At 35.8% G+C, this 13,721-nt stretch overlaps 1 protein-coding gene and 1 long non-coding RNA gene across 5 annotated transcripts in view; both read right to left on the bottom strand.

Annotated features, from left to right (window-relative positions):
• LOC129748938 (LIM/homeobox protein Lhx9-like) overlaps positions 1-13,721 on the bottom strand; it is a 425,064-nt gene that overhangs the window by 5,166 nt on the left and 406,177 nt on the right. The window lies entirely within an intron of this gene.
• Positions 8,985-9,477, bottom strand: LOC129748939 (uncharacterized). Its single transcript, XR_008737875.1, has 3 exons — positions 9,321-9,477; positions 9,087-9,258; positions 8,985-9,016 (listed from the first exon to the last, which is right to left on the bottom strand). It is a non-coding gene; the product is annotated as an uncharacterized LOC129748939 (long non-coding RNA).

The raw sequence follows: 13,721 nt of genomic DNA, 5'->3' as shown, positions 1-13,721 counted from the left end.
GATGACATTATTAACACCAACTAAAATGTGGGAATCATCGATATACATAATTTGACCCGAAAGACAATCGTTAAAGGGTCTTTGATAAATGTTAATAATAATAATAATAATAATCGATATACATTAGGGTGGCAATGGATGTATGGAAAAAAATGCATGATCGAATTTTGAAAACCGACCTTACAAAAATCTGAAACTAACTAACTTTATTGATGATTTTTCCCTAACTTGCTAAGCTTGACAGTAGCCTCCTTTTGAAACCTGATTCCGGAAGTGCTAATTTTATTAAAATAGGTAAAGAATTCCAGACAACTATACCTCTAACGAAGAACGATTTATTCATGTACGATGAGTTGTGTACCGGAACATCAAGGCAGTTGGTGCGAGAATCATTTAATGATAATAGAATAGCTCGTAGATAAGATGGTTTACTAGTTTTAAGTATTCTGTATATGGATAAACACGTTCTGTAATGATTAAATCGATCAGAAGGACAACCAATTAATTTACTTTGGAAGTGTGTCACACGATCATATCTTGAAAGATTAAAACATACCTACAACAGGCGTTTAAGGCTGTTTAAAGCATAAGAAGCTGCATTAGAATAAGAATATAAACCATAAATGAATAAAAGATATATTGGAACATTTGAAAAGTTTCAGTTTCGTATGGACATCTAAATATTTAGTAGTTAAATTTAGTTTCTTCAAAAAGCCATAGATTTTTACACACTGAGCTGAAATAAAACGGTTCCAAAAAAGATTACTTTCGAAAATGATTCCTAGGTTTTCAACATGATCGTAAAATGATATCTTACAGTTGTTGAAAAGTGATGAAGATGAAAAAACATTATCCATTGATACAGCTTGGAACCTTCCTTGCAAATAAGATTTTAGAAGAACAGCAGCAGTCTTTGAGAAGTAAAACTGTGTTATGAACTTGTTAATCAGTCCAGAGTGAGAAACTTTACCAAAAGCTTTGGCAAAACCAATTAGTAACATTATAGTTATACCTTTTGGGTCAATCGATTTAGCGATGTTATTGTGTACATTCATTAGTGCAGTCTCGGTACTGTGGAATGATAAAAAACCTTATTGATAATGTGTCAGGAAATTGTTTTCATCCAAATATTGCATAATGTGCTGTTTTAATAACTCTTCAAAAATTTAAGAAATCGAGCTTTAAATGCTGATGGGCCTAAGATTCGTAATATCAGTGGAATTACTTTTCTTTGGAATAGGAATAACCTTCACTTTTTTCTACTTATCTGGATAGTTTGAAGTATCGATAATTGTGTTAAAAAGATGTGACAAAACAGGTAAAATAAATGGCAAAATAATGTTTACCAATTTAATGGGAATATTATCAAGTCCAACAGCAACAACAGCAGATTTGGCTATTTCTTAAAGTCAACTTAAAATATTCTGATAGTTAGTTCTACAATGTCACTGATATTACATAAACTAGGCACAATTTTCCCGTATGTTTGGATAACGTGCCGCTATTAAGCCTACCCCCATTCTGATTCTTCTTCTCTACCATAAGTTTATTTAAATTAGAAAATAGAAGAACAAAAGTAGCAGAAGGAGACTTTTGGTTTTTTTTTTCGGAAATAGTCGAAAGTATGCAGAAAGCGGAAAGGTAAATGATTTGATTTCTTTTATTGAGTTCCTTTTTATTTTCTAATAAAGGGTGATACGGTCAAAATTTGGTCAATATCAACTTGACGCATTTCTTTCAATTTTGCATTTAAAAACCTGAACACCCCTCATTTTGAAGGTGTGTGTTTGTAGAATGTTGCTCCTATTTTGATTTTGGAATTCACTATTCAGTTGTCAAAATGCCGTCCAAGGAAGAAGAGCAGCGTATCAAAATTTTGCTCGCGCATCGCGAAAATCCGAGCTACTCGTACGCAAAGCTGGCAAAATCGCTAAAAGTTGCCAAATCAACCGTTACATGTTACCGCGATGATAAACAAAATACGACGGACAAAGCGCGATCCTAGAGGCGAGGATGCTGACGAAGTTTGACTGCGTGGTAATGGACGACGAAACCTACGTCAAAGCCGACTACAAGCAGCTTCCGGGACAGGAGTTTTATACGGCAAAAGAAAGGGGAAAGGTACCCGACCAGATGGGAAAAACTAAATTATATCAAGATGAGATACTTTGATACTAATTTTTTCCTTTCTAAATGAGTTATTATTCAGTACTCGTGGGATGTTAAAATATCTCAAATTATATCAAAAAATCTATGCGATCATAGCTAAATTATATCAATTTTAGATATGCTCCTTTGAAGATTATATCTCATTCAGATAGCATAGTTTGATATTGTACAGAACAAAACCCATCAAAATTATAACTTATCAAGATATGAGTGCTTCGAGAAAAATTTCTTGTAGAATGTCAATACACCACATTATATGCTAAAACAATGCTCCATTTTTGGTTTCCGAAAAACTGGATTAAATTTTATGGATCTGTTGAGCGAAACTCATTAATGCACGGTTTGGGCCGTTGACTTCGATGTCCGTGTTTCATAAAAAGTTGCACGTATATCAAAATATGATATAATCATTTTATTTTAGGACAATCCGAAAAAAATCTTAATCATTGAAAATGAGCTCAACACCATTCAATTCTCGATTCAAGCTCAACGCCATTCAAGTCTGTCAATCAGAATAAGAAATAATTCAGATTGGAGAAACTTAAAATCCAAAATTTAGAGTACCTAATTATAACTGAATCAGATGTAAACATCTTGGTGAGATACGTTTGCGTTATTATTTTGATATGCTCTCCTGATCGGGTAGCAGATATTTTCAAGCACATGAAACTGTCAAAGTTTGCGAAAAAATATCTGGTTTGGCAAGCCATCTGTACCTGTGGCTTGAAAAGCAGCATTTTTATAGCTTCTGGGACTGTCAACCAAGAATTTTACGTGAAAGAGTGTTTGAATAAACGTCTGCTGTCTTTCCTGAAGAAACACGGTTGTTCCGTACTGTTTTGGCCGGATTTGTCATTATGGTAAAAAGGCCATGGAGTGGTACGCCGCCAACAACGTACAGGAGGTTCCCAAGGACAAGAACCCTCCCAACACGCTAGAGCTCCGCCCAACTGAGAAATACTGGGCTACTGTCAAGCGGAACCTAAAGAAGACCAAAAAAACTGCTAAGGACGAGCAGCAGTTCAAGGCAAACTGGTTTTCTGCGGCGAAGAAGGTGGACAAGGTGGCTGTACAAAATCTGATGGCTGGAGTTAAGCGTAAGGCCCGGCAATTCGGATTTGGAAAAGCGGAAGCCCAACTGAATATTGTTCCTGAATTTTATACTAATTAAACTTGAAAAAGAAATTTAATTTGATTTTTTAAATAAACGATTTCACCGATTTACACGTGTTTTCCCTTGACCAAATTTTGACCGTATCACACCCTTTACCTGCTAAAATAAATTTCATATATAATCTGAATCTACGATGTCCCACGTTCACAGGAAGCAGCGTTTACGGTACAAACAGCCAGCCATACAAATGATTAACTGAAAACTCTTGTTGGATTTTAAGCATCGATGTGATCGCTAAATCAACCATTTATTCTGTCGTGGCATCGTATAATCTGACGGTTGGCTTGATCGAATTTTCGAGTCAGAACCAAACAACCATATTTATGTTCCTGTAGACGCGCAATTTAACTGATAAATCCATATATTTTTTCCGTGTACCTCAAAAGGTGGGACCAATGAAAATTCGGGAAATCGCAGTATTGATTTTGATGCCAAATGACTTAAAACGTCGAAATTTCGTTTTTTGTTATCTCGAATAAATTCTTTAGACAAAAACCGACTTAAAAATTTAAAAAATCACCAAAGGAAATTCGGAAAATCGAAGGTTTAATTTTGGTGCCAAATTAATTAGAATTGCATGAAACGTCGAGAATTTTGGCTAACATTCAACTCTCTGAGTTTTCCAAAAAATGGCTGATTTGCTGAAAACTAGCTGCCTTTTTTAATAATATAAACACCCGCCCATAATAATATACACCCGATCAGCAGAGAAAAACAAAGCTATATTAAGATGAGATATTTTGATAGTCTTTTTTTCACCAAAATAAGATATATTTTAAATTTTAAATTTGAAGCTTTTTATTTTGATAACTGAAAGAATTTGAATATAAAAAAAATTTATTTCTAATTTTCGTCTCTGGCACTCTTTCAATGAATTTGAATATTTTCTTTTTCGTAAAAATTCAATTAAAACATCATCTACATATGTGTTTTTAATAAATTCTCTTAAGTTCAAAACGGTTATTGGGAAAATTCATATTTTAAATCGTGATTAAATGTAATTTCAAATTCAAGATAAAATAGAGGAATTTTTCGATCAATATGAAGAATAGATTAATATATGAAGTATTTGTTAGAACTGACTCTTGTGTCCAAAGATTTAAACTCTGAATTTATTAGAAATTTGTTCATTTCATTTAATTTCTAATTATTTATTGATAAATTACCGGTTAATAACTTCGATTCTGATTTATTTTGAATCGTAGCAGATAAGTTTTTTTTGAGTTTGTGTGATGCTCATACGTAGGAAAACGGTTTAAGAAATAAATTTCCTTTTTTATTGTGTATTTCTGGTACTATTATAATTTCCAGCTAAATTTGACTTTCGAAACCCCCCCCCCCCCCCCCCCCCATGGACGGATCCTTCGCACGGGCCTGGAAAGCATATTATATCAAGATTATAACTCAATCAGATAGGATATTGACCACCAAAAAAAGACAAAAATTTTAATCTTGCTTTCACGCAATGTTTTTAGATCTAAGAACTTTTGTATCCAAGGTGGTGGCATTGTCCCCTGCTTTGCTGAGAGCTTCGGAGTCCCATTAAAAGCTTTCCAAACAAGCAAACTTAGGCAGGAAAATAACTGTTTGTATCAAATGAGATATATTTTTTTCTTTAAACAGCCTTAACGACGATTTTGATATCAAAGCTATGTACATATATCTGAATAAGATAATAATATCGCATTGAGATGGGTTTGAGTAGTAATTTTGATATGCTCTCCTAATCGGGATGCATTACGCAAGATTTTATAGTTTGAATTAAAAAGTTTTTTTAGCATTTAAATGAGTACCTTTTTGCTGTTTTGTAAGCAGAAGTTCTGAGGAACTTGACACATTTTTCGAAAAAAAAAATCAAAACAAAGCAATTCGGAGCCTTTGGGAGTTTGGTAATAATGCTTCAGTTGGGTACTCTAGCCTAAATCCTTAACACATCCCTGAGCCCACGTCCAGCTTCCCACTTCCTATTCTGCGTTTCCATTCGTCTTGGCTGCTCGCTCCAGGTCTGATGTTTTCCGTCTTTTTCCTCATTTTTCCGCCGGGCAACATCCGATGATGAAAAGCTGCATTGTACGTTTTGTTGCAGATTTCATCAACTCACTCAGAAAGGATGAAAAATGAAAATTAGACCTTCCAATTATATCAAAGCTCTCGCTCGCAACTGACTAAACCTGCCGGGACCACCATTTGGGCAAGGCGCGTTGCATCAAAAAACCAACTGAAAGGGGGGATGAGGAGGTCACGGATTGCAGCTAGCATATACGTGAAATTCACTCTTTCGGTAGTAGTTTTTTGTTGTTAATTTTTCAACTCTCCTTGCGCTCACTCTCGCTCTTACTAGTGCATCTCATTCTATCTAATTATAATTTTTTAATTATCTGGAAAAGATTAAAGATGCGGAGGCAAAGTTATTATCCTTTTCATAATTAATTTTCTTTTGTTTCCGACTTGATATTTTTCTTGACTTGTAGTGACTGTGCCTCGCGGATGTCGACTGATGGACTGCGTTGTGTTCTCTCTTCCATTTTTTGTTCAACGAATTCGTGTTTGGTGAAAATAAAAAAAAGGTCTAATTAAATTTAACGCTTTGCTGCGAATAACTCCCACGCATCCATCCAGCGCGTTCCCCAGGAGGAGTGAATCATTTATCATGTCGGCAGATGTTGGTGGGGAGGCGCTCTGTCTGGCGGATTTGGATTAATCATGGTTTCAAATCGTACTAACCGTGTTTGGAGGAGTTCAGCCAAATTTGTGCAGTACCTTTTTGGTTATATTCATCATGTTATTCGGTCAAACATGAATAGTTTTAAATTGATTGGATGGAGAACAAAATGCGCTATAAGAGGGATTTTATACTATTTGGAATCTCATGAACAATTCTTTATGCATATTCGAAACTAAAAAGCACTATTTTTACGTAGGAATATTATTTTTATCCAAACGATTCAAGTTTTTTCATTATGCATTCAAGAATCAGCATAAAAAGTAATTATTAACATTACATAAACATTAATTTAAAAAAAGGATTTTTTAAAAGCTTTTATGTTCTTTATCAAAAATACTAAAAGGACTTTCTTCCAAGCTTTCTATGGACATCCAAAAACTCATACAAAAGCTGTTGGTGCGTATTTCGAAGTAAAAAGTCTCAGTCGATTCCCATGACCCAATCCTAAGATTTCTTAAATTAATTAAAACGAATAAATCAGAACGCATGGAGTGAAAGCTTTGCTTATTAGCTGAGGGCAAATGCACGAAACGAGTGGTAACAAAAAACAAAAATGAACGCCTTTACCGAGAGAGGTAGCAAGGTCCATCTCAGACAATTCACCTTTCACAGTGGCACAATGGTATTGAAATTTGAAAACTTAATTTAATTTTTTTTTAATTCAAATTTCAAATAAAACCTGAAACCACATTCTCATGTTGGAAGGAGATAATACTTTTCAAATTTAAATGTTAAAGCATTTGTAGAAATTTTTTACTGCTCCTCACGGTTACTCCAAATTTGTCCATATCTTATAATTCTGTAAGGGGGAAAGTTGATATAACGGCTCATATGGCTAATATGCGCCACTCGTGTATGTATGTATGTTTGAAAATTCACCAGTGGCTGATAGGTCTTTCGACCCAGGCGGTACGGGAAGTCTCGATCGCATATTCAAATATTGTTCATGCTTAACTCATCAACAATAATTGCAGCACAACCAAGAGGTCCGTTACCACTGGCTTGGGACAGGTTTGACTCATTTCACTCTCTTCCAACTGTTCGAAACAAATGAAGAATTCTGAAAAGGTTCTTAAGTATCCTTCTCATGATTCTAAATTTGTCGAGATACTCCGGCTGGCTTGAACCCACAATCCATTGTATATCAGTCTTCCGATCGTTTGATGTCCTGTCCAACCCCCCGCTGAACCCCATAATAGAGTTAAGCTATTTTGAACATATGAAAAAAAAAAAATAAAACACTTTTTACATCTTACCTCTTTTTCATTTGAAAAGGATACATGTTGAAAGGGATAATTTGCGGGAATTTTTAAAAGACAGGGATGGGCAAGCCTGCAGCCAAATCCGCCATTTGCCAACAAACGCTCTTCTTGCACTTATCGGGGGTTGACCAACGTGTGAAAGGGTTTGAGAAACGGCTAGTGACCAACAACACCCACCTTGCGAGCAACAGCAATTGCTCAGCAACTTTTGGGACCTGTAAAAGTTCAACGAATTCCGAAATTGAAGGTTCGGCACCACCATTGCCACCCGGTTCACCACGTACGATCTTCGAGCCCCTAGACATCCCGCAGTAGCATTTCCTGTTGGCCGACCACCTCTTCGGGTACACACTACACGGTATTTTGGACTTCTTGATTAGTGTCACCCCTTCGTCAAAGTCGACCCGAGGTTCTTCGTAATTGTGCTCTGCTAGCCAACCAAAAAAGGCCGCATGAGGCACATCCTCACCAGAATCCCCGTGGCTTGATCAGGAATTCGAGGGCTGTTGTAGCTAGCCCTTTTGGTCAGCTAATAATAAACTGGCCTGTTGCGAAGCGTTGATGTTACTTCCCGAAGCATTGCTGATACTGATTTCATTGGTTACAGAGGACACTACTGTCTACTCTTAACGTCGTGGTAATCGTTCCGGGGGTTTTTGAAAACAGATTGAGAATCTCTAACATTTGAACAAATTTTCAGTACAAATGACAAGAAAAAATGAATTTTTCTCCAGGAGTTAAAATTGGCAGCGAAAAAAAATCACACCCGTCGTTCACGGCCGCAGCCTACTCGGTTTCCCGGCTTATACGCGCCACTCGTGTATTCAAGAAACTGCAACATTAAAAGGCTGTAAAATACTACCAGTTTTTTTCATTTCTTTGTAAATTTTAAGCCATTTTCAGTAAAGTGTTACCGAGCAACGAAAATTAATGAAAAATACATTTTCTGATACATCGATACAGAAGAATCTAAACTATGATTTTAAGTTAATAACCATACTAAACACGCTGATATATGGTTTTAATGAGTATTTTTCATCCAAAAGATTGAAAAATCGACATCAGCTGCCTGGCTACCGAGCACAAACATCAACAACAACAAGTGTAGAAAATAACGGTTGATGATTTCTGATCGAACTGAACGCAAAGCACATGATGGAAAACCCGCATGAATCGGTATCATACAATAACGATTTCCATTATCTTCTTCCCCAGACACACGAAAGATTAGCTGTATAGTTTTGGATTATTCATGTACGATTAAACTAGTCTTTTTTTCATGGAATGGAATCGTTTGGACGCACTCTACGATACAGCGAACCGGTCGTTAAGTAGAGTAACCATTCATTTTTTTTTGCTTTTTTCTAGATTCAAAATGTAGCTGAAGGCACCTAAAAGATATATGCTATCGTTATCTTATCATTTTTTTTAAGTATTGCTGACGCTACAGCTTATCTTCTAATTATCTTTTTTCCATCAAAAATAAAAAAGGAGAGGATTCATTTTATTATCTCTTAAAGATAATATTATTTATTCAATTATTAAATGCGATCGTTTTATTTAGTTTATAAGTTTTCTTTTTATAAAACTTGCGTTGGAACTAACGAAATTATCAGCATTTTCATTGGGGAATGAACACGAAATTTAGTAATGCAGTCCAGCTTATCGGTTCAGTAAATTTGTTTGCTAGAAATAGACGAAGAAATAACGTAAAACCATTGAAAATAATCTCCTCGGTAAAGAAAAGCTAACTTACCTGCTTGAATTTAGCATCTTTGCTCAACCCAAACTACAACCGATCGATGAGCGTAATCGGAAATGAGAATCGATTGAAGTGTAACGTCGTGACCGAGCTTCTGCTGCAGCTGCGCCTGGATAAGTTTGACGGAGACTTCGAAGGCTTCCTCTAGTTTGGTGGGCGCCTTGTTCTGTAGATTAAAAAAATATATGAATTGGGTTGAAGGGAATTACTTTTTAGAAGATAACTCACCATACAATAGTCCGTCAACCTTTGAGGTGAAATACCGTTTTTGGCAATGATTTGATTCATCACGGCGAGATAACAGGCTTCGACGTCCTTTGTTTCATTCTCGAGACTAAGCATCAAAAAGTTCCAAGTCGTTTCGGGTATGTCTGAGCTTAGAACAGATTCTGAAATTTGGCTGTTTTTAAGATAAGTTATTAGAACAAAAAACAATGTTTTTAATCACCTTCGTTTTTATGCAGCTGTAGGGTTCTACCATTCATCAAGTTTACATTGTTTATGATTATATCATACCTTAGTATTTCACATACCGGGAGACGGATGGAAAAAGGAAGAGAAGGACACACATCACAGAAAGTGTGTGCAAGAGAATGTCACGGGCAGTCGGAGTAAATATATTTTAACTGGTGAAAAGAACGAAGAAAGTGTGTGATATGGACTCTACAATTGGCGACGAGCGGGAGAACGAACCAGGAGCATAAAAGGTACGTTATTTAATCATTTTGCTGAACAAATAATGAACTTATTGTCCATTGGAGTTGATGGCACCTGGTAGAGGTTTTCTTCGAAATGGAAGGCAAAATGGCAGTCGAAAAGGTGAGAGTGTTCCGTTGTTCTGGGAGAAGAAGGGAAATAGAAGCCATGAGAATTTGATGTGGGAATATATTGTAGTATGGGGCTCTTTGGTTCTAATGAAATAAAAATAAACAAAAGGTTCAAGGTATATGAAAGGGTAAGGTACATAATTTGGCAGCGGAGCTAGATAGATTAATGGATTCATTAGAGATGGAATAAATATTAGTCCCACTGGAATGTAGATAAATAATATTTTCCTAATTGTTACCATTTTCCAAAGTTTTCAAAAGGTCGAAAGTTAAATCGGTTGGTTTTATTTTTTTTATAGTTTTCATTAGTGCATAGAGAAATGCGAATTACTTTTAGACGCGGAAATCTATTCTTAATTTGGCTCAAATTGAATCGTTCGATCTAGGATTACGAAATGACTTTTGAGACTATTGTGTGTAAAGAAAGTGATGTGTTCCCGGAATCAACGTGATATCGCTGTAATTGGAATATTAGCTAAACAGTTTATACAAAAGTAAATGTTTGTTATATTGGGTCCAATAATGAATAAACTTAGGTCAAGTGAGAGTTCTGAAGGAAAGAAAGATTGTAACAGTGATTGTTTGAAAGAAGGACTTTTAAAAAAGGATATTAGGATACTGATAGTTGAAACGATTTTCGGAAAAAGAAGCGAAAAAAAAGGGAACCAAAAGAGCATTGTTTTTACTTAACAGAGCTCAGTCAAACTCTAGTGCTGGGAGCCTAGAGAGGAGTGTCGGAACATTAGCAAGAGGCTATGTTCAACTCTAGTGCTGGGAGCCTAGAGTGAAGTGTCGGAACATTAGCAGGAGGCTATGTTCAATTCTAGTGCTGGGAGCCTAGAGTGGAGTGTCGGAATATTAGCAGGAGGCTATGTTCAATTCTAGTGCTGGGAGCCTAGAATGGAGTGTCGGAACATTAGCAGGAGTCTATGTTCAACTCTAGTGCTGGGAGCCTAGAGAGGAGTGTTGGAACATTAGCAGGAGGCTATGTTCAACTCTAGTGCTGGGAGCCTAGAGTGGAGTGTCGGAACATTAGCAGGGAGCTATGTTCAACTCTAGTGCATGGAGCCTAGAGTGAAGTGTTGGAGCATAAGCATGAGCTATGTTCAGCTCTTGCCCAAGGAACCTGAAATAGAGTGTAAGAACTTAGCAGGAAGCTATGTTAATTTCTAGTGCGAGAAGCTTAGAGTGGGGAGTGTTTTAACACGGCAGGGAGCTGAATATGTTAATTCTAGAGAAGGGATAAACTTGGCAGTGAGCTAAGAAGGATTGATCTTGAGCAGGGAGCTCAAAACTAGTTTTTAAAGTAGCACGAAGCTACAGACATCTTCAGTACAGAAAGCATGAAAATGAGTATGGTACTTAGCAGCGAGCTAAGTAGAATTGGTTTTTTTTAAATAAGAAAAACTAGGCAGATTGGCAGAAAAAGTGCACCGTTTCGATTTTAAACTATTTGTTTACTCAAACTGGCGAAATGCAGCAGAAATTAAACTTTGCCAACATCTGATTGATTTTGATGTAAGATTGTCTGCATTGAAAAAATAAAATCAAGAAAAAAGTTGAGCTCTGCGACGAGCAGTGCCACTGCGCGTTTGCGTTTGATGGTCAGCGTCACGAAAGAATTTGATTCGAAAATTTCCGAAAGGAGGTGTCATTGTTTGGGAAGAAACTTCGAAAGGATTGTGGAACGATACAACTTCTCCGAAATTAGGTTGATAAATAATCAGTGGCACTCAGACAGTGAAACTCCGAAAAATTATAATTTTCAGATAAATGAGTACAAAATAAAAGTCATTAATGATGTTTGTGGATATGTACTTAGCGAAAGTAATATGAAGCGGAATTTGAGCGACCACAAGAACTACTGAAGGAATGCATGTTTTTATCCACCCAAAGTTGCCAATAATAATGATACAATTACTTTCAATAGTTGTAGTTTTTACAGCGGGTTGAAAACAGTGAATTAGATCGTGAACAGCTGGGTATTCAAAGAAAGTACTCTCAACTGAATTGAACGGAAACGTGTCAAAATTTCAACACAACAAGGCATTATTCGAAACATTGAAATCCAAGAAGAAAGAAAAGTAAATGTACTAGAAATCCAAAAGAGAAAGCTAAATTGTAGTATTGAAGGGTGCAATCTAAAGTGCTGTGATGGAAGTTAGTTTATGTATTGTAACTTTGCAAAAACAAGCGTAAAAAATTGAATAAAAAAAAATCCGGATATATGAATTATTCTGATCCGTTGGAAATTTCAGTAAGTTGCTGGTAAGTGGATAAAAATCCCGAAGAATATCAAAAAAAAAAATCAAAATGAACCGATCGCAAATTGAAAACAGGCGATGTTTAGTTATATGTAGTTGAATATCAGATATTTGAGCATATTTTATGGTGGAATAAATGAAATTTAAACTTCGAAATATTTGCTATTTTACATAAATACTTTTTTATTACAACCCATGACAGATTGTCAGTAGATGGAAGATTTTAGTTTATAAAACAAAAAAAAATGAAATAAAGTAATCCCCATGGAATGTTTTCATGAGTCTTATCGAATATTGGCTAGTGAGTTAAGAAATTCTGTGCAGATCTCTAAATCAATTTGAATAATATAAAATCGGTGTTAGGGTATGGGCTGTACAATCAAGAGTCTTACATGATTATTCTTAATATAGAACTGATCAAGTATCGCATACATGAACTTAAACAGCTACTTTCAGTTCCGAAAGTAAATAAACAAACAGTAAGGTGGAAACATAGGATAAGTTATGAAAACGAAACACCAAGGAGACTAATTGTATACTCATTATTCTCAAACGCTAATAGATATGTAGAAAATAACCATAATGTAGTCATGTGATATTCAATATTCGGTCTGGTTGTGCTACTAATTCCACTTCTTAATCTTTGGACATAAGGAAAGGTTCTAGTTTGAGGCTCGTAGATTCAAAAAAAAAAAAAAATAAATAAATAAAGATATAAAACAAAATACCATGCAGCGATGATAAAAAGACACGCAAACTGCACGTAATTGTTTTGAAGTTTTGTTGTATCGAATTATAAAAAAAAAATATTATTGGAGATTATTATAGCGTAACGGATGTTCATAAAAAAGGGGGAGAGAAAGACCACAAGGTAGTTGATCGGTAAAGGATAGAATAATTTGACTGTAAGGTGACAGGTGGTTCGAAAGAAATCAAACCCATCAAAAAGGCATATCAATGTAACTGTTAAGGTTTAAAGTACTTGAATAGAAACCGGTATTCAAATAGTAACGTGAACAAAGTCTGTGTTTAATAGGTGTGTTCAACAAAACTCAATCGAAATCAATTGAAATGGATTGACAGTTGATCAGCTGTTTTTCCAATTGACTTCGATCGATTTCTATCAGGCTACTGAATGAACAGCCAGACACTAATACTAACGCGCTGTGTTTATTGTCATCATTATTCGGCTATGTACTTTAAAAAAAGCATAATCGTAATCGTCTTTAGATACTTCTATTTTTGTGTCAACATTTTTTCAATATCGACGGACGGAAACAATCCGGATGTGTTCGAGAGACAAAGAACGGCCATCCTGAAGTTGGAAGCAGGAACCGGCTTCGATAATGTGCCGGGTCTACACCTTATGCGACAAAACTGATTCCCACAGCTGCAAGATCTGTATAAACCGGCAGCTCGAGTTAAAGTTTTTCAAGAAAAAGTTCCTCATATACTAATGTCGCTGACAAACCAACAACCCTCCTATATGTTAACAACAATGCCCGTAAACACACGGTAATAAGAACCGGCTCTGATTA

The sequence above is a fragment of the Uranotaenia lowii genome, chromosome 2 (genome assembly GCF_029784155.1).
Source record: "Uranotaenia lowii strain MFRU-FL chromosome 2, ASM2978415v1, whole genome shotgun sequence".
Lineage (NCBI taxonomy): Eukaryota > Metazoa > Arthropoda > Insecta > Diptera > Culicidae > Uranotaenia > Uranotaenia lowii.
Note: the sequence above shows the minus strand (reverse complement) of the source record. Positions and strands in the feature narration are given on the sequence as shown.